A 24,267-nucleotide genomic window follows, 5' to 3' on the forward strand; every position below is an offset into this window, starting at 1 on the left:
CGGTAAAACGACATGGGCCAGAACCAGATGCGGTAAACATGTACACCTGTGCACACATACAAAATCAGACCTTAGAGAAGTAACTAACAATTTGTAGTCCTGTTGTTGTTATGATAGTATACATTCAATGACAGCTTGTAGCTAAACTTATGTAATGTGTCTGCTTGTGTGTTCCGTGGGCCATAGTTTACATCAGGGGTCACCAACGCGGTGCCCGCGGGCACCAGGTCGCCCGTACGGACTAGATGAGTCGCCCGCTGGCCTGTTCTAAAAATAGCTCAAATAGCAGCACCTACCAGTGAGCTGCCTCTATTTTTTAAATTGTACTTATTTACTAGCAAGCTGGTCTCGCTTTGCTTGACATTTTTAATTCTGAGAGAGACAAAACTCAAATAGAATTTGAAAATCCAAGAAAATATTTTAAATACTTGGTCTTTACTTGTTTAAATTAATTCATTTATTTTTTTACTTTGCTTCTTATAACTTTCAGAAAGACAATTTTAGAGAAAAAAATACAACCTTAAAAATGATTTTAGGATTTTTAAACACATATACCTTTTTACTTTTTAAATTATTTCCTCTTCTTTCCTGATAACTTAAATCAATGTTCAAGTAATTTATTTGTTTTTATTGTAAAGAATAATAAATACATTTTAATTTAATTCTTCATTTTAGCTTCTGTTTTTTCGACGAAAAATATTTGTGAAATATTTCTTCAAACTTATTATGATTAAAATTCAAAACAATATTCTGGCAAATCTAAAAAAATCTGTAGAATCAATTTTAAATCTTCTTTCAAAGTCTTTTGAATTTCTTTAAAAAAAAAAAATCTGGAAAATCTAGAAGAAATAATGATTTGTCTTTGTTAGAAATATAGCTTGGTCCAATTTGTTATATATTCTAACAAAGTGCAGATTGTATTTTAACCTATTTAAAACATGTCATCAAAATACTAAAATGAATCTTAAATAGGAAAAATTACTAATGATGTTCCATATATATTGTTTTTAATTTTTCAAAAAGATTCAAATTAGCTAGTTTTTCTGTTCATTGTTTTTGTTTGAATTTTAAAGAGTCGAAATTGAAGATAAACTATGTTTCAAATTTTTATTTTCATTTTTTTTCGTGCTTTCTCCTCTTTTAAACCGTTCAATTAAGTGGTTTTTTTTCATCATTTATTCTCTACAAAAAACTTCCGTAAAAGGACAAAAAATGACAGACAGAAATACCCATATAGATTGATTTATTAAAGGTAAATTGAGCAATTTGGCTATTTCTGGCCAATTATTTAAGGGTGTATCAAATTGGTAGCCGTTCGCATTAATCAGTACCCAAGAAGTAGCTCTTGGTTTCAAAAAGGTTGGTGACCCCTGGTTTACATACTCAAAAAGAGGGCGGAATATTAACCCAACTAAACTTGAGGTTCACTATCAAGCATGGAGTGATAGTTTAATAACTTATAAACGCATGCTTACCTTTGCTAAAGCTAAATATTACTCAAATCTCATCCGCCTTAATAAAAACGATCCAAAATTTTTGTTTAGTATGGTAGCATCGCTAACCAACCCCCCCCACCCCGGGTTGCTCACATTTGTGGTCCTCTCCAAGGTTCTCATAGTCATCATTGTCACCGACGTCCCACTGGGTGTGAGTTTTCCTTGGCCGTATGTGGGTTCTGCCGAGGATGTCGTAGTCGTAGTGTTTTGTGCAGTCCTTTGAGACATTTGTGATTTAGGGCTATATAAATAAACATGATTGATTGATTGATTGGTATAATGCTAAAAACACATTGGAAAGTTACCACCCTGTAGACAGAAAGGCCCTAGTTTTTAATAGACAGAATTTACCATACCCTTTGCCCAAACACACACAGACATCCATTTGATTGATTAAGTCATTAATTCATCTCCATGTGCATGTTCAAAACAAAATAAAAAGTGATTTATCGTGAATAATTTTGTATGCACTCCACGCAGGATCAATGTTGGAAATCCACACCCTACTTACAGTACTAGTAAAGCACTTCTCCGTCCCAAGAACACCATATAATCTGGTGTACGCCTGCATGTTGGGTCATGAAAGTAGGTCCTACCCCTCAGGTCTATACGCTCCCGTGACCTCCAGAATCACTACGGCCTGTCAATCAGCTACTAAGCTCTCAAGCAGGGGAGGGTAATGTGAAGGAAGAACAAACAGCTCCAAACTCCCACTAATCCTTCTCTAAGGTAGTCCACCAGCATTCCCAATGGCATGTTAAACAGATGAATTTCCTCGACAAAGCAAACACTAAGAACAAATCACGCTTACATTGCATTACATATGTCAAAAAAGGACAGGTAAAGCATGTAAACTTGGAGAAAATGAGGTTGCAATGGCCTCATGACTGCTGCAGCACGATCATGCTCACTTGACCTAATCCTGTTCTGACTATGCTCGAAATAAATTAGTAACTTACTTAAGGAGGAATTTCAGATTGTTAAATTGAAGAAACATGCATAATTAGGCCGGAGGAGGGAACCAACACAAGCACTGCAAGAACACATAGAAATGTCCCACCTGTGAGTCAAATCCATATCCCAAACAGGCCTTTTGTGTTTTAAAGGGGAACATTATCACCAAACCTATGCAAGCGTCAATATATACCTTGATGTTGCAGAAAAAAGACCATGTATTTTTTCAACTGATTTCCGAACTCTAAATGGGTGAATTTTGGCAAATTAAACGCCTTTCTGTTTATCGGTCTTTTAGCCATGACGTCAGAACGTGACGTCACCGAGGTAACACACCCGCCATTTTCATTTTCACATTACAAACACCGGGTCTCAGCTCTGTTATTTTCCGTTTTTTCGACTATTTTTTGGAACCTTGGGGACATCATGCCTCGTCGGTGTGTTGTCGGAGGGTGTAACAACACTAACAGGGAGGGATTCAAGTTGCACCACTGGCAAGAAATCTGCAGCCAGACCCCCATTGAATGTACCAGAGTGTCTTCACATTTGACCGCCGATGCTAAGGCAGACATGGCACAGAGATGTATGGATAACCTGCAGATGCATTTGCAACGATTAAGTCAACAAAATCACAAAGGTGAGTTTTGTTGATGTTGTTGACTTATGTGCTAATCAGACATATTTGGTCACGGCATGACTGCCAGCTAATCGATGCTAACATGCTACGCTAATCGATGCTAATATGCTATTTACGCTAGCTGTATGTACATTTGAAACTAGATACCCACATTTAATGCGAAACAAACACTTACCAATCGATGGATTTAAGTTGCTCCAGTGTCACAAGATGCGAAATTCCTGATCGTTTGGTCCACACATTTTACCGGCGATGCTAATAAGGCAGCCATGTTATGGGCCACTTCATTAGGTACACCCACGCTATGGCCGAATAGCGTCAATAGCTATTCGCTCAATAGCTTCAATTTCTTCTTCAATTTCGTTTTTGCTATCTGCCTCCATACTCCGACCATCTGTTTCAATACATGCGTAATCTGTTGAATCGCTTAAACCGCTGAAATCCGAGTCTGAATCCGAGCTAATGTCGCTATATCTTGCTGAGGTAACCTCCATGTTGTTTGTATTGGCAGCACTGTATGACGTCGCAGGGAAATGGATAGTGGTTTCGAAGATAGCGAAAATAAGGCACTTTAAAGCTTTATTTAGGAATATTCCGGGACCGGTAAAATTTTTAAAAAAATTTCAAAAAATACAACAAGCCACTGGGAACTAATTGTTATTGTTTTTGACCCTTTTGAAATTGTGATAATGTTCCCCTTTAAAGTTAAAGGTAAATTACCACTGATAGTCACACACACACACACTAGGTGTGGTGAAATTATCCTCTGCATTTGACACATCCCCTTGCTGCATCTCCTGGGAGGTGAGGGGAGCAGTGAGCAGCAGCCCTGAGACTGATAGGTTGTGAGTTCAAACCCCGGGCGAGTCATACCAAAGACTATAAAAATGGCACCCATTATGTCCCTGCTTGGCATTCAGCATCAAGGGTTGGAATTGGGGGTTTAATCCCCAAAATGATTCAGGAGCGCGGCCACCGCTGCTGCTCACTGCTCCCCTCACCTCCCAGGGGGTGGGTCAAATGCAGAGGGTAATTTCATCACACCTAGTGTGTGTGTAAACTATCATTGGTACTTTAACATTTAATTTAATATAATATCAAGCATTACATATTAAACATTATTTAAGAAAACAGTATTACTTTCTATACTGTATGAACGATCTGCTCGGCAGCTTTAAATGACAAAGAAATCAATCTTTTGTTACTACTTTATTTACATCGACTACATCCGTTTACAATACTGCTATTGAAAAGTCTACTTTTTTGTTTGTTAGCATGCAGTTACAGATTAAATTGAAGGGCCTCATCTAAAAAAAATTACATTTAATAAAAATTGACTTGAAATGATGGCAAAAACACTCCCCTTTATTTCGAAAAGTACCGAAAAGTATCGAAATCATTTTAGTACCGGTAGCAAAATATGGGTATCGTTACAACACTAGTAGCTAGTGCTGATCGATACTGAAATATCAATATCTCTGATACCAGATCTTTATGCTCTAATCTCAAAAATATCGATACTTAAGTTATTTGAGATAATCTATATCTTTAACAGGAAGCAACTAAATCAGATCTTGCCTAAATTAAACGCGATTGGTAGGAACTATTAATTTCTTCCACCTAAGTTAGTACATAATGCGTAAGCACACTGTGCTGTGTTCAGTCACTCAGTCTGTCGTGTGTTTATTAAAGAAGAGGGTTGGTTTTTAACTGCTTTATGCCTATTTAAGAAAATGACTTGCAATCACTCAGGTATTATAAAAGAGCAAGTGTATGTATCATTGTATTGTACTGTAGGCTATTAGGAGAAACCACATACAGAGTTGAATATCAATCAATCAATCAATCAATGTTTACTTATATAGCCCTAAATCACTAGTGTCTCAAAGGGCTGCACAAACCACCAAGACATCCTCGGTAGGCCCACATAAGGGCAAGGAAAACTCACACCCAGTGGGACATCGGTGACAATAATGACCCAGTGGGACGTCGGTGACAATGATGACTATGAGAACCTTAGAGAGGAGGAAAGCAATGGATGTCGAGCGGGTCTAACATGATACTGTGAAATTTCAATCCATAATGGATCCAACACAGTCGCGAGAGTCCAGTCCAAAGCGGATCCAACACAGCAGCGAGAGTCCCGTTCACAGCGGAGCCAGCAGGAAACCATCCCAAGCGGAGGCGGATCAGCAGCGCAGAGATGTCCCCAGCCGATACACAGGCAAGCAGTACATGGCCACCGGATCGGACCGGACCCCCTCCACAAGGGAGAGTGGGACATAGAAGAAAAAGAAAAGAAACGGCAGATCAACTGGTCTAAAAAGGGAGTCTATTTAAAGGCTAGAGTATACAAATTAGTTTTAAGGTGAGACTTAAATGCTTCTACTGAGGTGGCATCTCGAACTGTTACCGGGAGGGCATTCCAGAGTACTGGAGCCCGAACGGAAAACGCTCTATAGCCCGCAGACTTTTTTTGGGCTTTGGGAATCACTAACAAGCCGGAGTCCTTTGAACGCAGATTTCTTGCCGGGACATATGGTACAATACAATCGGCAAGATAGGATGGAGCTAGACCGTATAGTATTTTATACGTAAGTAGTAAAACCTTAAAGTCACATCTTAAGTGCACAGGAAGCCAGTGCAGGTGAGCCAGTACAGGCGTAATGTGATCAAACTTTCTTGTTCTTGTCAAAAGTCTAGCAGCCGCATTTTGTACCAACTGTAATCTTTTAATGCTAGACATGGGGAGACCCGAAAATAATACGTTACAGTAGTCGAGGCGAGACATAACAAACGCATGGATAATGATCTCAGCGTCTTTAGTGGACAGAATGGAGCGAATTTTAGCGATATTACGGAGATAAAAGAAGGCCGTTTTAGTAACGCTTTTAATGTGTGCCTCAAAGGAGAGAGTTGGGTCGAAGATAATACCTAGATTCTTTACCGTGTCGCCTTGTTTAATTGTTTGGTTGTCAAATGTTAGAGTTGTATTATTAAATGGAGTTCGGTGTCTAGCAGGACCGATAATCAGCATTTCCGTTTTTTTGGCGTTGAGTTGCAAAAAGTTAGCGGACATCCATTGTTTAATTTCATTAAGACACGCCTCCAGCTGACTACAATCCGGCGTGTTGGTCAGCTTTAGGGGCATGTAGAGTTGGGTGTCATCAGCATAACAGTGAAAGCTAACACCGTATTTGCGTATGATGTCACCTAGCGGCAGCATGTAGATGCTGAAGAGTGCAGGTTCAAGGACCGAACCCTGGGGAACTCCACACGTTACCTTAACGTAGTCCGAGGTCGTATATAAAAAAGATAACACATTCAGTGCAGAATAACGCCATCATTTGTTTCCCCTTGTGATTTTATATCGTTTGCAGATGATTCCTCAAGAGCAGAAACGAAATATATCACAGATATATTAGGTATATTTGCCTAAGTGTCAGTATTGACGAATCGGTATCGCTGATACTAGGCTAAATTTTACTTTGTGTCAGGTCGGAAAGAAATTCAGTAGTATCAATAGTAGGTACTATACATCAATCAATCAATCAATGTTTATTTATATAGCCCCAAATCACAAATGTCTCAAAGGACTGCACAAATCATTACGACTACAACATCCTCGGAAGAACCCACAAAAGGGCAAGGAAAACTCACACCCAGTGGGCGGAAAGAATTCACATCCAGTGGGACGCCAGTGACAATGCTGACTATGAGAAACCTTGGAGAGGACCTCAGATGTGGGCAACCCCCCCCCCCCTCTAGGGGACCGAAAGCAATGGATGTCGAGCGGGTCCAACATGATACTGTGAAAGTTCAATCCATAGTGGCTCCAACACAGCCGCGAGAGTTCGGTTCAAGCGGATCCAAGACAGCAACGAGAGTCCCATCCACAGGAGACCATCTCAAGCGGAGGCGGGTCAGCAGCATAGAGATGTCCCCAACCGATACAGGCGAGCGGTCCATCCTGGGTCTCGACTCTGGACAGCCAGTACTTCATCCATGGTCATCGGACCGGACCCCCTCCACAAGGGAGGGGGGGACATAGGAGAAAGAAAAGAAGCGGCAGATCAACTGGTCTAAAAAGGAGGTCTATTTAAAGGCTAGAGTATACAGATGAGTTTTAAGGTGAGACTTAAATGCTTCTACTGAGGTAGCATCTCGAACTGTTACCGGGAGGGCATTCCAGAGTACTGGAGCCCGAACGGAAAACGCTCTATAGCCCGCAGGCTTTTTTGGGGCTCTAGGAATCACTAATAAGCCGGAGTCTTTTGAACGCAGATTTCTTGCCGGGACATATGGTACAATACAATCGGCAAGATAGGCTGGAGCTAGACCGTGTAGTATTTTATACGTAAGTAGTAAAACCTTAAAGTCACATCTTAAGTGCACAGGAAGTGAATTAGTGAAGTGAATTATATTTATATAGCGCTTTTCTCTAGTGACTCAAAGCGCTTTACATAGTGAAACCCAATATCTAAGATACATTTAAACCAGTGTGGGTGGCACTGGGAGCAGGTGGGTAAAGTGTCTTGCCCAAGGACACAACGGCAGTGAGTAGGATGGCGGAAGCGGGAATCGAACCTGCAACCCTCAAGTTGCTGACACGGCCGCTCTACCAACCGAGCTATGCCAGTGCAGGTGAGCCAGTACAGGCGTAATATGATCAAAATTTCTTGTTCTTGTCAAAAGTCTCATAGATGTTGAAATTCACAAAACATGACAACGCATGGGAAAAAAAAAATTATTTTCCTAACTTGGAATGTTTAGGATCAATGGAAATTCAACCCTGTTGTGTGAAATGTTCAAGCTCAGTGTTTGTGTTGCACGACACACATTGTATGTCATAAATATTTACACTGATCTGTCAGAATGTGCCCTTTAAAAGACAGGGGAAATACCAATAATTGACTTAGAGAAGTGATACAGGAAGGTACTGTACAGTCAGTTTAAGGATTTGCTACAATTGTGATGTAGTGACAGAGGGGTTAGTGCGTCTGCCTCACAATACGAAGTTCCTGCAGTCCTGGGTTCAAATCCAGGCTCGGGATCTTTCTGTGTGGAGTTTGCATGTTCTCCCCGTGAATGCGTGGGTTCCCTCCGGGTACTCCGGCTTCCTCCCACCTCCAAAGACATGCACCTGGGGATAGGTTGATTGGCAACACTAAATTGGCCCTAGTGTGTGAATGTGAGTGTGTATGTTGTCTGTCTATCTGTGTTGGCCCTGCGATGAGGTGGCGACTTGTCCAGGGTGTACCCCGCCTTCCGCCCGATTGTAGCTGAGATAGGCGCCAGCGCCCCCCGCGACCCCAAAAGGGAATAAGCGGTAGAAAATGGATGGATGGATGTGATGTAGTGGTTCTCATAGTTTTCTGTCAATGTGATTATCATGGGACTATTACAATTGTTATGACATTTATTCTCTTGTTCCTTCCCGAGCCACTAAACTACTATGGACTATTGTCTATGCTCTCTGTCTATCTCTGCCCAACTAGTCAAGGGGACGGCGTGGCGCAGTGGAAGAGTGGCCGTGCACAACCCGAGGGTCCCTGGTTCAATTTCCACCTAGTAACAACCTCGTCACGTCCGTTGTGTCCTAAGCAAGACTACTTCACCCTTGCTCCTGATGGGTGCTGGTTAGCGCCTTGCATGGCAGCTCCCTCCATCAGTGTGTGAATGTGTGTGTGAATGGGTGAATGTGGAAGTAGTGTCAAAGCGCTTTGAGTACCTTGAATGTAGAAAAGCGCTATACAAGTACAACCCATTAATCATTTATCATTTAAGACGGATGACCACCGCACAGAACTTGGGTTGTGCTCAAAGTTTCTTCTCTTGAGGGAGTTTTTTTCCAAGTGTTGGCTCATGCAGGGTTGAGTTGGTTTTCTTCAATGTATGAGGTGTGTGGTTCTAGACCTGCTTCTGTTGTGAATTTGTACTTTATAAATACAATTGACTTGACTTGCTGGCGGAGACACAATATTCCTTTTACTCAGTTTCCCAACACAAACATACACTTAAGTATTAAAATACACTTTTGGGTATAAAGTACAGCTGTGCTTTGACAGATGAGTATTTAATATTTCAAGTTACAAGCTCCATTATTTGATGTAGCTTGTAATTTAAAATATTTGTATCGTATTTAATGTTTCCCCATTGAAGTTGAATGAAATACAATATATGTATATAATAATAATACATATGGCACCGTCTGCCACACAAATGCAGCTGAGATAGGCTCCAGCACCCACCGCGACCCCGAACACGACAAGCGGTAGGAAATGGATGGATGGATATGACCATATACACACGTTAGGTCGGGGAAAAACACTGAGGCTTTTTCATCCCTACAAGCCAGTTTCACAGGTTTCCCTGCTCGTCAGAGGATTTTATTGCAGGGAATCCTGCGAATCAGGCTTGTAGGGATGAAATAGCCTTTGTGTTTTTTCCTGACCTAACGTATATTCCGCTCTACCCTGGTATTGAGCACTGTATGACGGACAAACCACAGAAACCTTGACTGTATATGTATGTATATATATATATATATATACACACACATACATTTATAAATATATATATATATGTATATATATATATATATATATATATATATATATATATATATATATATACATATATATATATATATATATATACATATACTAGAGATGCGCGGCTTGTGGTCTCATCCACGGAGTCTGCGGTTAAACCGCGGGTCGGGCGGGTGACATGACGAAAAAATATATTTTAATTAGATTCGGGCGGGTGGCGGTTGAATCATCCGGAAATATTTGATATACATGGTTCTGGGATCGGTATCCTTTGCCATTCAAAGAGCCATTTAAGACCCGTGTCACAAAGCGAAGAAGACAATAGGAGACGCTAATATTCTCTAGAATGACTACCGGCAGTCACCCCGGTAATAAGTATTAGGGTGTGCTATGAAGTCATTGACTTTGTCGCCCTCTACAACATGTACGATCTGCTTGTCAGTCCAGCATCATGTTGTGTGTGGCTTCCGCAGCAACACGCACACAACTGCAAGGCATACTGGGTGACACAGAGTACACTAATGGTTGTAAACAATTTTAACACTCTTAGTAATATGCGCCACGCTGTGAAGCCACACCAAACAAGATTGACAAACACATTTCGGGAGGACATCCTCCAGTAACACAACATAAACGCAACACAACAAATACCCAGAATCCCTTGTATCCATGACAATTCCTGACATTTTATACACCCCGCTAGGAGCAAACACCGTTTACAAATGTGCGGATGATATAATTGCCTATCCGCGCATCTCTAATATATACACATGTATATATGTATTTATACATACATATATATATATATATATATATATATATATATATATATATATACATACACATGTATATATATTTATACACACAGATATACATATATATATATATATATATATATATATATATATATATATATATATATATATAAAAGCAGAAATGGAATTTACCATGTTACATGCTGGAAAAAAAACATTCAAGATACCAATACTGTATCAAAAAAAATTATGTCTTTGGATGTTCTCATTCATCCAGGTCAGGGGTCGGGAAACTTTTTGGCTGATAGAGCCAAGAATCTAAATATTTTAAAATGCATTTCCAGAAGAGCCATATAATATTTTTTTCAACACTGAACACAACTAAACGCGTGCATTTTTAAGTAAGACCAACATTTCTAGAGTATAATAGGTGTCATATTCTTTGTAATAACATTGGTATTCTGAAGCTAACTGTGGAAGGGGCGTGGCCTGCGGGCCTGCAGCAAAGCGGGGTGTGCCAGGACCGGCCTCGAAATCAGTGACAGGTGCGTAGATGGCCCACATGGGCCTTGTTATCTAATCACGTGTCGCTCTGTTACAAGCAGCAGCCAGGAGGAGAGAAAGGGTTGGAGCAGGAGCCAGAGTGCGAGCGAGAACGAAAGAGAAAAAGACAACTGCTGGAAACTATTGAAAAATAAAACAAAATTGTAACCCTGAAACAGGCTCTCGTGTCTGTGCTTGGTGGTGTGAAGACCCCCCAGGAGAGCAAGCCCCACACTAACCAATAATAAATAAATAACTTCTTACCATTAACACAACTTCTTGAACAGGAGCGGTAGAAACGGATGGATGGATTAAAAATACATGAGAATGTTTTATATTGTCAACATTATTTTTAACACTGTGATTACAAGTGAAATTATTCATTACTTATCGTGTCAAGCAATGTCAGCTCAGATTTACCTGAGAGCCAGATGCAGTCATCAAAAGAGCCACATCTGGCTCGTGAGCCATTGGTTCCCTACCCCTGATCCAGGTTGTTGTATTCTCTGGGCATTCAATCGATCGCAACTAGGCTGTTCAGTTTGTCTTAAAAGATGTTTCGCCTCACGTCCGAGCAGGCTTTATTAGTTCATGCTCATAGACTTGGACTGATTTAGGCTTAGATTTGGCATCAGCACGTCCAATTATGTTCGATTTAATGTCCTGAGACTCAAAAATAAACAAGAGAATGTACCGCAAACAACTCCAAGATTCAAGAAATTAATTTCCTTGTCAACCCTAGCATTGGCATCTTCTCCATATCTTCATGATTAATCAATCAATCAATCAATCAATCAATGTTTACTTATGCGCAACCCGAGGGTCACTGGTTCAAATCCCACCTAGAACCAACCTCGTCACGTCCGTTGTGTCCTGAGCAAGATACTTCACCCTTGCTCCTGATGGGTGCCGGTTGGCGCCTTGCATGGCAGCTCCCTCCATCAGTGTGTGTGAATGTGTGTGTGAATGGGTAAATGTGGAAGTAGTGTCAAAGCGCTTTGAGTACCTTGAAGGTAGAAAAGCGCTATACAAGTACAACCCATTTATCATTTATTTATATAGCCCTAAATCACTAGTGTCTCAAAGGGCTGCACAAACCACCACGACATCCTCGGTAGGCCCACATAAGGGCAAGGAAAACTCACACCCAGTGGGACATCGGTGACAATAATGACCCAGTGGGACGTCGGTGACAATGATGACTATGAGAACCTTGGAGAGGAGGAAAGCAATGGATGTCGAGCGGGTCTAACATGATACTGTGAAAGTTCAATCCACAATGGATCCAACACAGTCGCGAGAGTCCAGTCCAAAGCGGATCCAACACAGCAGCGAGAGTCCCGTTCACAGCGGAGCCAGCAGGAAACCATCCCAAGCGGAGGCGGATCAGCAGCGCAGAGATGTCCCCAGCCGATACACAGGCGAGCAGTACATGGCCACCGGATCGGACCGGACCCCCTCCACAAGGGAGAGTGGGACATAGAAGAAAAAGAAAAGAAACGGCAGATCAACTGGTCTAAAAAGGGAGTCTATTTAAAGGCTAGAGTATACAAATGAGTTTTAAGGTGAGACTTAAGTGCTTTTAAATGTCCTGTGTTTAAAAAAAATGATCTTGACGCCTTTGGCTGGCATTATTGTAACTTTTATTGACTCCTCCTGCTTCAGTATAATGCAGCTTGTAAGGTGATATGTACAAACTGCTTTGCCAAGACAGTGTTCTGAAAATCTCTTTTAAAAGTATTTAATTAGAGTTACTCGTGGCATTACTCAAAAAGTATTTGAATTGCTAACGGAATTATTCTTGAATACATTTAATAAATACAAGGGAACGTAATGTATACGTAAAATTTTTTTTTTTTTTTTTTTTGGAATATCTGGCACAAGCATTTGAGAGATGATGTTTAAAGAGCACGGTGTGAAGAGTGTGTGCCGAAAATACTGTTTTTGTCAACACCCAAACTGCTCAGGAGTGTGATACTATTAAATTCTGTCTAAATCTCAAGCTGACATCTCACATAATTCTGCATGAGTAAGAACTGGTTCTTTGTGTAAAAAGGTATCACCAACATGCATTGAAGGACATGTTCTATTGCGCTTGAGTGAAATCATTATATGAGTTACAGGTTTAGATCCTTCTTTATCAATCAATCAATCAATCAATGTTTACTTATATAGCCCTAAATCACTAGTGTCTCAAAGGGCTGCACAAACCACCACGACATCCTTGGTAGGCCCACATAAGGGCAAGGAAAACTCATACCCAGTGGGACATCGGTGACAATAATGACCCAGTGGGACGTCGGTGACAATGATGACTATGAGAACCTTAGAGAGGAGGAAAGCAATGGATGTCGAGCGGGTCTAGCATGATACTGTGAAAGTTCAATCCACAATGGATCCAACACAGTCGCGAGAGTCCAGTCCAAAGCGGATCCAACACAGCAGCGAGAGTCCCGTTCACAGCGGAGCCAGCAGGAAACCATCCCAAGCGGAGGCGGATCAGCATCTAATATGAGTAAGATGAACCAAGAACGGAGAACCCCAGATAGTCCATCAATGACTCTAACGATGAGGAATAAGGAACACTTCACTCTGTAGTTTCACACTTGATAGCAAGTTCCATAATGCTTTACCTGAAATACATCCATTATGTTTCCTCCCTGTTTGTTAAATCACAGCAACAATTTTTCACGATTTAGTCATCTCAAGGTACTGTCAAAAATTCCACTGAAAGGAACAGACATCAACTAACAGTGTGCCAAGTTTAGTAAAAAAAGGGATGAGATAAATTTATACTAAGAAATGAGAACGAACCAGGAGCAATTTACACTTAATGGCAATGAGGTAATGGGAAATAACTGGGAGGAAACTGAGTGTTCAGAGAGGCTGTCCAATTTCATGGACCTCAGAGAAAGATTCATGAGAGCCAATAGAGGGAAATTAGGGAAAATTCCCAGTTGAAACCTTCACCACCTCCTATAACCTACTAGAGGAATTAGCATCTGAAAGAAGCAAACATTGTAACTTGGCTGTGCATAAAGCAGTTAAAAACCAACCCTCAAATTTTTATTGTGAGACCCAAAACCTTAGTGGAATAATAAAACTGATGGATTCGGCAATTTCAGAGAAGAATCTCACATTAGTGGCAGAGCATGGGAAGATTGAGAAGAGCAGAGACCGGCTGAGAAGTCACCTCATTGCCTCTGACGTTCTGTAACCTCTTTTGTGGCTTCAAAACCTCATATCTTTGGCCTCCAGTCACTCTCTATTTATGCAAGAAAATAAAGAAGAGAACACTGCCCCTCCTAAATTTGTAAACTGCAATTAAGCTAAATTCCAGGTTTATTTCCAATTTTCTGTCTTTGCTCCAGACCATGTGAGCGACTTCAGTCTAAAATTATCACACTTTTGGTCAGGAGGCCAAGTCTAAGCCAGCGCTGGGACTGTCTTCTCTCAGGCCACAGGATCACAGACATGCAGTGGCTCAAACTATTGTAATAATCATCTGCATGGCCAAATGTGACTAACGTATCATTTGACAGTTTGAGAATGTGACTGAGCTCACCATGGGATCAGAACATTCCACTTGTGCTCTCACTGCCGCGTTAAAAATGGAAAAATGTCAACTCGGGATGATGACCTATGTTGATTGTTCTACGCTCCATCGGCCTTGCAATATTTCTGTGCATAATTTATGCTGCTTTATGTTGTCCTTGCTCACCAGCGTCCCCAATATCTGGTGGCAAACACAAGCCTACACACTCCTGTCCTCACTCCCTCTCTTGTCCATCTTCCCATCATGTGTTTACACAACAGTGGAGTTAGCGACAGGGCTGTAATTGGAAGTCTACAACCGTGTTATTTGTCTTTTCCTGGGAGCGCGGTGGTCAGCAGAGAAAAACAAAATTTACATTTCAAGGGGAGGAGCGAAGCATCAACTGTGCATTATTCCCCGTTGATTGTGGTCAGGGATGGGCGTTCACGTGTGGGAGAGGTGGTACAAATTTCGTGTCGCACATACAAGGATGTCACGAACGTCTATTTAGTCATGTTGACATGCAGACAATAATACTTCAGTAATCTGAATACTACAAATATTTTCACGTATTGATAGGTGAAATGATGCTGAAAGGGGAACATTATCACCAGACCTATGTAAGTGTCAATATATACCTTGATGTTGCAGAAAAAAGACCATATATTTTTTTAACCGATTTCCGAACTCTAAATGGGTGAATTTTGGCGAATTAAACGCCTTTCTATTATTTGCTCTTGGAGCAGGTAGTCAACCGCCATTTTACACATTACAAACATCGAGTCAAATCAATCAATCAATCAATCAATGTTTACTTATATAGCCCTAAATCACTAGTGTCTCAAAGGGCTGCACAAACCACCACGACATCCTCGGTAGGCCCACATAAGGGCAAGGAAAACTCATCGGTGACAATAATGATCCAGTGGGACATCTGTGACAATAATGACTATGAGAACCTTAGAGAGGAGGAAAGCAATGGATGTCGAGCGGGTCTAACATGATACTGTGAAAGTTCAATCCACAATGGATCCAACACAGTCGCGAGAGTCCAGTCCAAAGCGGATCCAACACAGCAGCGAGAGTCCCGTTCACAGCGGAGCCAGCAGGAAACCATCCCAAGCGGAGGCGGATCAGCAGCGCAGAGATGTCCCCAGCCGATACACAGGCAAGCAGTACATGGCCACCGGATCGGACTGGACCCCCTCCACAGGGGAGAGTGGGATATAGAAGAAAAAGAAAAGAAACAGCAGATCAACTGGTCTAAAAAGGGAGTCTATTTAAAGGCTACAGTATACAAATGAGTTTTAAGGTGAGACTTAAATGCTTCTACTGAGGTGGCATCTTGAACTGTTACCGGGAGGGCATTCCAGAGTGCTGGAGCCCGAACGGAAAACGCTCTATAGCCCGCAGACTTTTTTTCAGCTCTGTTATTTTCAGTTTTTTCGACTGTTTTCCGTACCTTGGAGACATCATGCCTCGTCGGTGTGTTGTCGGAGGGTGTAACAACACGATCAGGGACGGATTCAAGTTGATTTACGTATAATGTGCATCGATTAGCACTGCTAACATGCTATTTAGGCTAGCTGTATGTACATTTGTAGCTATATTTGCAACCAGCCTTTCTCTCCACCCACATTTAATGCCAAACAAATACTTACCAATCGACGGATTTAAGTTGCTCCAGTGTCATAAGATGCGAAAGTCCCGATCGTTTGATCAGCACATTTTACCGGCGATGCTAAGGCAGGCATAGCGCAGAGATGTATGGATATCCTGCAGATGCATTTCCGACGATAAAGTCAACAAAATCACAAAGGTGAGTTTTGTTGATGTTATTGACTTATGTGCTAATCAAACATTTGGTTGCGGCATGACTGTCAGCTAATCAATGCTGACATGCTATTTAGGCTAGCTGTATGTACATTTGTAGCTATATTTGCATCCAGCGTTTCCCTCCACCACACATTTAATGCCAATCAAACACTTACCAATCGACAAATTTAAGTTGATCCTGTGTCACAAGATGTGAAAGTCACTATCGTTTGGTCTGCACATTTTACCGGCGATGCTAAGGCAGACATGGCCGAATAGCGTCAATAGCTGTTCGCTCAATAGCTTCAGTTTCTTCTTCAATTTCGTTTTCGCTATCTACCTCCATACTCCAACCATCCGTTTCCATACATGCGAAATCTGTTGAATCGCTTAAACCGCTGAAATCCGAGTCTGAATCCGAGCTAATGTCGCTATATCTTGCTGTGCTATCCGCCTGGATAGCATGTATATCACTGGATGACGTCACAGGAAAATTGACAGTGGCTTCACAGATAGCGAAAAATCAGGCACTTGAAGCCTTTTTTCGGGATATTCCACGATGGGTAAAATTTTGAAAAAAACTTCGAAAAATAAAATAAGCCACTGGGAACTGATTTTTATTGGTTTTAATCCTTCTGAAATCGTGATAATGTTCCCCTTGAAGCATTGCAAGACTACCTTTACACTAGGGTTGTACGGTATTTTGGTATTAGTATAGTACCTCGATACTAATGAATCATTTTAGGTGCTATACCGCCTCTGTCTTAAAGCACCTCTAACTTCACCTTTATCGTTAGTTTTCAAGCCAAAATGCGTCCATTCTCCCTTTTCTGTCTACCGTATTTTTCGGATTATAAGTCGCTCCGGAGTATAGGTCGCACCGGCCGAAAATACATAATAAAGAAGGAAAAAAACATATTTACGTCGCAGTCGAGTATAAGTCGCATTTTTGGGGTAAATTTATTTGATAAAATCCAACACCAAGAATAGACATTTGAAAGGCAATTTAAAAAAAATAAAGAATTGTGAGCACCAGGCTGAATAAGTGTACGTTATATGATTCAATCAATGTTTATTTATATAGCCCCAAATCACAAATGTCTCAAAGGACTGCACGAATCATTACGACTACAACATCCTCGGAAGAACCCACAAAAGGGCAAGGAAAACTCACACCCAGTGGGCAGAGAGAATTCACATCCAGTGGGACGCCAGTGACAATGCTGACTATGAGAAACCTTGGAGAGGACCTCAGATGTGGGCGACCCCCCCTCTATAGGGGACCGAAAGCAATGGATGTCGAGCGGGTCTAACATGATACTGTGAAAGTTCAATCCATAGTGGCTCCAACACAGCCGCGAGAGTTCAGTTCAAGCGGATCCAAGACAGCAGCGAGAGTCCCGTCCACAGGAAACCATCTCAAGCGGATCAGCAGCGTAGAGATGTCCCCAACCAATACAGGCGAGCGGTCCATCCTGGGTCTCGACTCTGGACAGCCAGTACTTCATCCATGGTCATCGGACCGGACCCCCTCAACAAGGGAGGGGGGGACATAGGAGAAAGCAAAGAAGCGGCAGATCAACTGGTCTAAAAAGGAGGTCTATTTAAAGGCTAGAGTATACAGATGAGTTTTAAGGTGAGACTTAAATGCTTCTACTGATTCATAAATAACCAACTGAGAAGGTGCCTGGTATGTTAACGTAACATATTATGGTAAGAGTCATTCAAATAACTATAACATATAGAACATGCTATACGTTTACCAAACAATCTGTCACTCCTAATCGATAAATCAGATGAAATCTTCTTCCTCGATGTCGCTTCTAAACAACTCTGCCAACTCCAAAGGGACGCGCCGCTTCCTCTTGTTGTGTTCTGCTGCATATTTATCTACGTCCAGATTGTAATCTGCAGTAAATTATTTCCTTTTTGGTGCAATTTTTGTTCAGCCCTTCTCAGTTTTTATAAATTACCGCCAACGATGAAATGATCTATTTTAATAGCTACGGAAGTAGCATATAGCATATAGCAGTTAGCATTCCATGACCCACAATGCACTTCTGCCATGACCCTCCCCCGCCAAATTATTTTTGGTTGACGTATATGTGACAATTGCTGACACTTTCTTTGTCTTTTCCGTGAAATATATTCCAATTGAAAAAAATATATAAAGATAGAACGATAAGATCATATGGACAGCCATAAGTGTTTACATTTTGTTTTTTATTTATTATTTTACTTATTTTTTGTCTGGTTTGGTATTTGCTCTGTATCATTCCGTGAGGTGTATATTATATTATTACTATTATTTTCTTGGTTTGGTTTATACTTTATGAAGTTTTGCACTTGTTGTGTTTTTCTTGTGTTTTTATTTTTTGATTGTTTCATCACATTTGGATATATGTGTCGGCTTAAATGATATTCATGAAGTAAGATAATGTATTATGTCAAAGGGGGCAGGAAATTATAAGATTTTCTTCATCCTGCTCCTTCTCAGGAATTGTGTGAATTTAAATTGTATAATTGTGATATAATTATTTATCGTTCTAAATGCACATCAATGAATGAGATAAATAAAAATGAAATGAAATGAAAAAAAAATTAGATAAATACAATGATTTGATATTGTGTAATCTGCAGTACGTGATTTCCTTTTCAGTGCCATTTTGTTCAGCCCTTCTCAGTTTTTATAAGTTACCGCCAACGATGAAATTATCCATTTTAATAGCTACGGCAGTAGCATATAGCAGTTAGCATTCCATGACCCACAATGCACTTCTGCCATGACCCTCGTCCGCCGAATTCTTATTGGTTGACGTGTGTGTGAAAATTGCTGACATTTTCTTCATCTCTTCCGCGAATGAGATAAATAATATTATTTAATATATTACGGTAATGTGTTAATAATTTCACACATAAATCGCTCCGGATTATATGTCGCACCCCCGGACAAACTCTGAAAAAAACTGCGACTTATAGTCCGAAAAATATGGTACACACCGTGTCTGCTTGTAAGTGGACGGCGTGGCGCAGTGGGAGAGTTGCCGTGCGCAACCCGAGGGTCCCTGGTTCAGATCCCACCTAGTACCAACCTCGTCACGTCCGTTGTGTTCTGAGCAAGACACTTCACCCTTGCTCCTGATGGGTGCTGGTTGGCGCCTTGCATGGCAGCTCCCTCCATCAGTGTGTGAATGTGTGTGTGAATGGGTAAATGTGGAAGTAGTGTCAAAGCGCTTTGAGTACCTTGAAGGTAGAAAAGCGCTATACATGTACAACCCATTTATCATTTATCATTTAAGTACTCCGTGATTGGGGACTGCGGTACATGCCGTCTGCTCAGCAAAGTCACGACGTGACGACGAGGGGGGTGGCTGACCAGTATTTTTCAGATGCAGTATAGTACCGAATATGATTCATTAGTATCGCGGTACTATACTAATACCGGTACACTGTACAACCCTAGCTTATTATTTGTGCACTATTGACTAGCGATGTACCGAAATTTCGGCCATTGGGAAAAAACTTTGCTCACCGAAATCAGATGTTGGTATTAGGTATTGCACTTCTACTGGCGGTATTCATCCATCCGTTCACACACAAATGACGTAACTCGCCCAAAGATGACGGAAAAGTCACATGCGGGTTGCATTTAGGTAGCATTGCCGAGCTGAAGTAACATTTTAGAAGATCCGATTCCAATCAAATTTGTACTATCTCCTCATGTTGCCTGAATATGCGGCCAAAAATATCAGATTTGAAGCTCTTTGGTGCGTTTAGACAAACAAAAAAATCTGATTTGTGTAATTTGAGGGAAAAACAACAGTTTTGGTGAGCAGTGGAAACAGGGCCATACTGTGTACATTGAAGCCTCAAAGCAAGTGTCACTTTAAGAAAAGAAAAAAACATGTGATTAATATGGCTATGGTGTTGTTGAATTGTCATCATTTCGCTCACCATTAAGTGAGAAGAGCTGCGTGCCGCAACATGTTTTTTAGTCGCATCGGATTTACAAAGCACCTTCTCTTTTTGCTTCACCCATTTTCAGATAGCCAGCTCCAAAGCTTGCAGAGCTAATCTAGTCCTAGTCCGAAACCCCGCTCGAAAGACAGCAAGAACTTGACTCGGTGAAGGAAAAAACTTAAGTATAGTTTTTTTGTACTTTATGCACCCTTCTCATGGATAGGTTGTCTATACAACTATCCTTTGTTCTGGAAAATCTTTTAATGAACTTTTGGTAAAAATAGAACAAGAAATGACAGTGCTTAAAAACTGGTTTGATATGAATAAATTATCACTTAATATTGCTAAAACTAAATTTATGATATTTGGTACCAAAACTGAGGTATCTAAGGAAGTAAATATTAAAATAAATGGAGATAAAATTGAGCGTGTCTTTGATACTAAGTTTTTGGGAGTTATAATTGATTATAAATTATCATGGAGACAACATGTAAATTATATAAAAACAAAAATATCAAAAACACTTGGTGTTTTGTATAAAACTAAAGAATTACTTAATTATAATTCTTTGTTAACAATTTATTATACTTTGATACTTCCATACATGACATACTGTGTAGAACTCTGGGGAACCACTTTTAAAACCATAACTAATGATATTGTTTTGCTGCAAAAAAAAGCTGTACGGCTAATAAACAAAGCAGGATATTATGACCATACCCATCCATTATTTGTTAAATCAAAACTTATGAAATTTCAAGATACTGTTTATTATAAAATAACACAGATAATGTTCAAAGCAAAAATAAATACTCTTCCAGAAGGAATTCAAAAATACTTCTCTCTACAGACCAGCAAATACAATCTAAGAGATGAATGTAACTTTATTTTACCAAAAGCAAGACTAGTTGTTAAACGTAGATGTTTATCTGTTCTCGGTGTTAATTTGTGGAATTCTGTTGGTAAAGAAATACAAATGAGTGACTCAGTATTTAATTTCAAAAAGAACATGTCACAATGTATTTTAAAAAGTTGTGTGAACTAGAAATTTATGTTTGTTTGGTTAAATGTTGTATCTAGAAGGTATGTATGTTTATCTATTTACAGAAAAGAGTATGTGTGTAGATACATATTTTTGTATTATTTGTTGGGGGGCAGCCTGAATGTGGATGCTGAATGACTATATTTCTTTTTGTGTTGCAGAATTATTAGAAAAGGTAACTTAATTGAATGTAAAAAAATTTATGTTGGGCATATAAGCTTTATTGGTTCTGCCTGTTTCAGTCATGTTATTCATTTTTGAATCGTGATCTATGTTTGAATATGTTTTTGTTAGACTGAAAATAAACTGAAACTGAACTGAAACTATAGGAACGAGTCCGCCAGTTAGAACAGAGTTACAAAGTAACTTTCGATTACGTGGACACGCTTGCTAGCGTTAGCTGGAGTCGGCAAACCTGCCCAGTTTGAAGTAGCCCTAAACGGCCTACAAACTAGGGTGAGCTGGTTATGGCGCATAACAAATTTAGCCCGTTATCTAATCCTACACTGAAGTCTACCGGCGACCACACTTTTGCTATAAGTGACTCTATCACCTGGAACATACAATGTAGTATGATCCAGGTCCACTACTAACTAGATTGTGAAGTATGCCGACGACACAACAGTAGTGGTCCTCATCCGTGACAACGACGACATGGACTACAGGAAGGAGGTGAACCATCTGGTTGACTGGTGCAGAACCAATAACCTGGTCCTGAACGTCGACAAGATTAAGGAGATCATCCTTGACTTCAGGAAGCACCAGTCCAGCCACACTCCACTCTACATCAACGGCACAGCGGTGGAGATGGTAAGCAGCACCAAGTTCCTGGGGGTGCAGATAACTCACAATATGACCTGGTCCCTACACACTGGAGCTCTTGTAAAACGAGCTCAGCAGCGCATGCACTTTTTGCGTCGGATGACTAGAGGACAGGTCCCTCCCCCCATTCTCACCACATTCTACAGAGGCACTATAGAGAGCCTACTGACCAACTGCATCTCTGTCTGGACTGGAGCCTGCAATGCCTCAGACTGGAAGTCTCTCCAGAGAGTGGTGAGGACGGCGGAATATATCATCAGGACTCCTCTTCCTCCTATCCAGGAGATAGCAAAAAGCCGCCGCCTGACCAGGGCTCAGAGAATCTGCAGAGACTCCTCCCACCCCCACCAAGGACTGTTTTTACTGCTGGACTCTAGAAAGAGGATCCGCAGCCTCAGAAGCAGAACCTCCAGGTTCTGTAACAGCTTTTTCCCTCAGGCCGTAAGACTCTTGAACGCATCATAATAATCCCCTCAATTTCCCCCAAAAACGGATTAACTCGCCGGAATATAAAATACATCCATAAACCTGGATGTATATGCAAAAGTGCAATATATTTATCCGTACAGTAATCTATTTATACCATGAGCTAATGCAACAAAATGTTGTTCTTATCTGTACTGCAAAGTTCAAATTTGAATGACAATAAAAAGGAAGACTAAGTCTAAGTCTAAGTCGAGTAAACCAGCCATAGTAATGTATATCCGGGTGCCTGAACTCCCAACATTGAAGCTAATCTTAGGGAGCAGAAAGCCTAAACATATACGACAGACTCACCACACCACTAGCTATTCAAACATAGTTGTAAACGTCGGCTCGAGGGACACTACGATAAAACAATCCAAGATTAAATAGAAGAATATAGCGAGGACTTGTAACCAGGTGAGGAAGATGGCTGTGCATTGGGTAATTGTCTCCAGCCCCCTGCCTCCAAGAGGTAATAATGAGCAGTATATCAGGTTAGTTTCGCCTAACAGGTGGCTGGCAAACTTTTATAGAGAACGGTTATAGTGTTTTGTAGATAATTGTCCTTCTTTCTGGGGCAAACCGGGCCTGCTGAGGATGGACGGCCTTCACCCTAACTGGGAAGGCGCCATCACTCTTCCTAGGAACATAGATTGCTGTTTGAGTCTCACTTGACAATCTACACGAGAGCAGGCTTAAAAACAGGCAATTATAGTGCCTGACAGACAAAGTGAGGACTCAGTTAAGCTAAAACTAACCAGTGCCATTTTCCTACAATATTACATAACACAAATGTTTGTTTGTTTTTTGGTTTCTAGAGACCGTGCCAGGGTTTAATATGCTTTCTACTGAAGTGGTTGGCAAATTATGAGGTGACAAATCAACCGCAGCATCAGCAAGTAATCTCCTGAATCCCACAGTATCAATTTGGAGATGTGTTAAAAAATTATTTGAGACACACTTTGCAAAATAGATAAATGATAAATGGGTTGTACTTGTATAGCGCTTTTTTACCTTCAAGGTACTCAAAGTGCTTTGACACTACTTCCACATTCACCCATTCACACACACATTCACACACTGATGGAGGGAGCTGCCATGCAAGGCGCTAACTAGCACCCATCAGGAGCAAGGGTGAAGGGTCTTGCTCAGGACACAACGGACGTAACGAGGTTGGTACTAGGTGGGGATTGAACCAGGGACCCTCGGGTTCCGCACGGCCACTCTACCACTGCGCCACGTCGTCCCCGATGTATTCTTATTAGTTTACTAGTACAGATACAATTAATAAGGAGGCCTCCAAACAACACCTAGAACGGTCTGCCTCACAATACAAAGGTCCTGGGTTCGATCCTGCGCTCAGGATCTTTCTGTGTGGAGTTTGCATGTCCGCCCCATTACTGCGTGGGTTCCCTCCAGGTACTACGGCTTCCTCCCACTTCCAAAGACATGCACCTGGGGATAGGTTGATTGGCAAAACTAAATTGGCCCTAGTGTGTGAATGTGAGTGTGAATGTTGTCTGTCTATCTGTGTTGGCCCTGCGATGAGGGGGCGACTTGTCCAGGGTGTACTCCGACTTCCGCCCGATTGTATCTGAGATAGGCGACCCCAAAGGGAATAAGCGGTAGAAAACTGACGGATGGATGGATGGGCCTCCAAACAACCCACCATCAATAATATAGGGTTTT

General features: G+C 41.0%; 1 protein-coding gene across 1 annotated transcript in view; it reads right to left on the minus strand.

Moving 5' to 3' along the window:
- Positions 1–24,267, minus strand: part of LOC133563410 (zinc finger protein 469) — a 787,165-nt gene that overhangs the window by 285,652 nt on the left and 477,246 nt on the right. The gene's annotated exons all lie outside the window — the stretch shown is intronic.

This window comes from Nerophis ophidion, linkage group LG12 (genome assembly GCF_033978795.1).
Source record: "Nerophis ophidion isolate RoL-2023_Sa linkage group LG12, RoL_Noph_v1.0, whole genome shotgun sequence".
Classification (NCBI taxonomy): domain Eukaryota; kingdom Metazoa; phylum Chordata; class Actinopteri; order Syngnathiformes; family Syngnathidae; genus Nerophis; species Nerophis ophidion.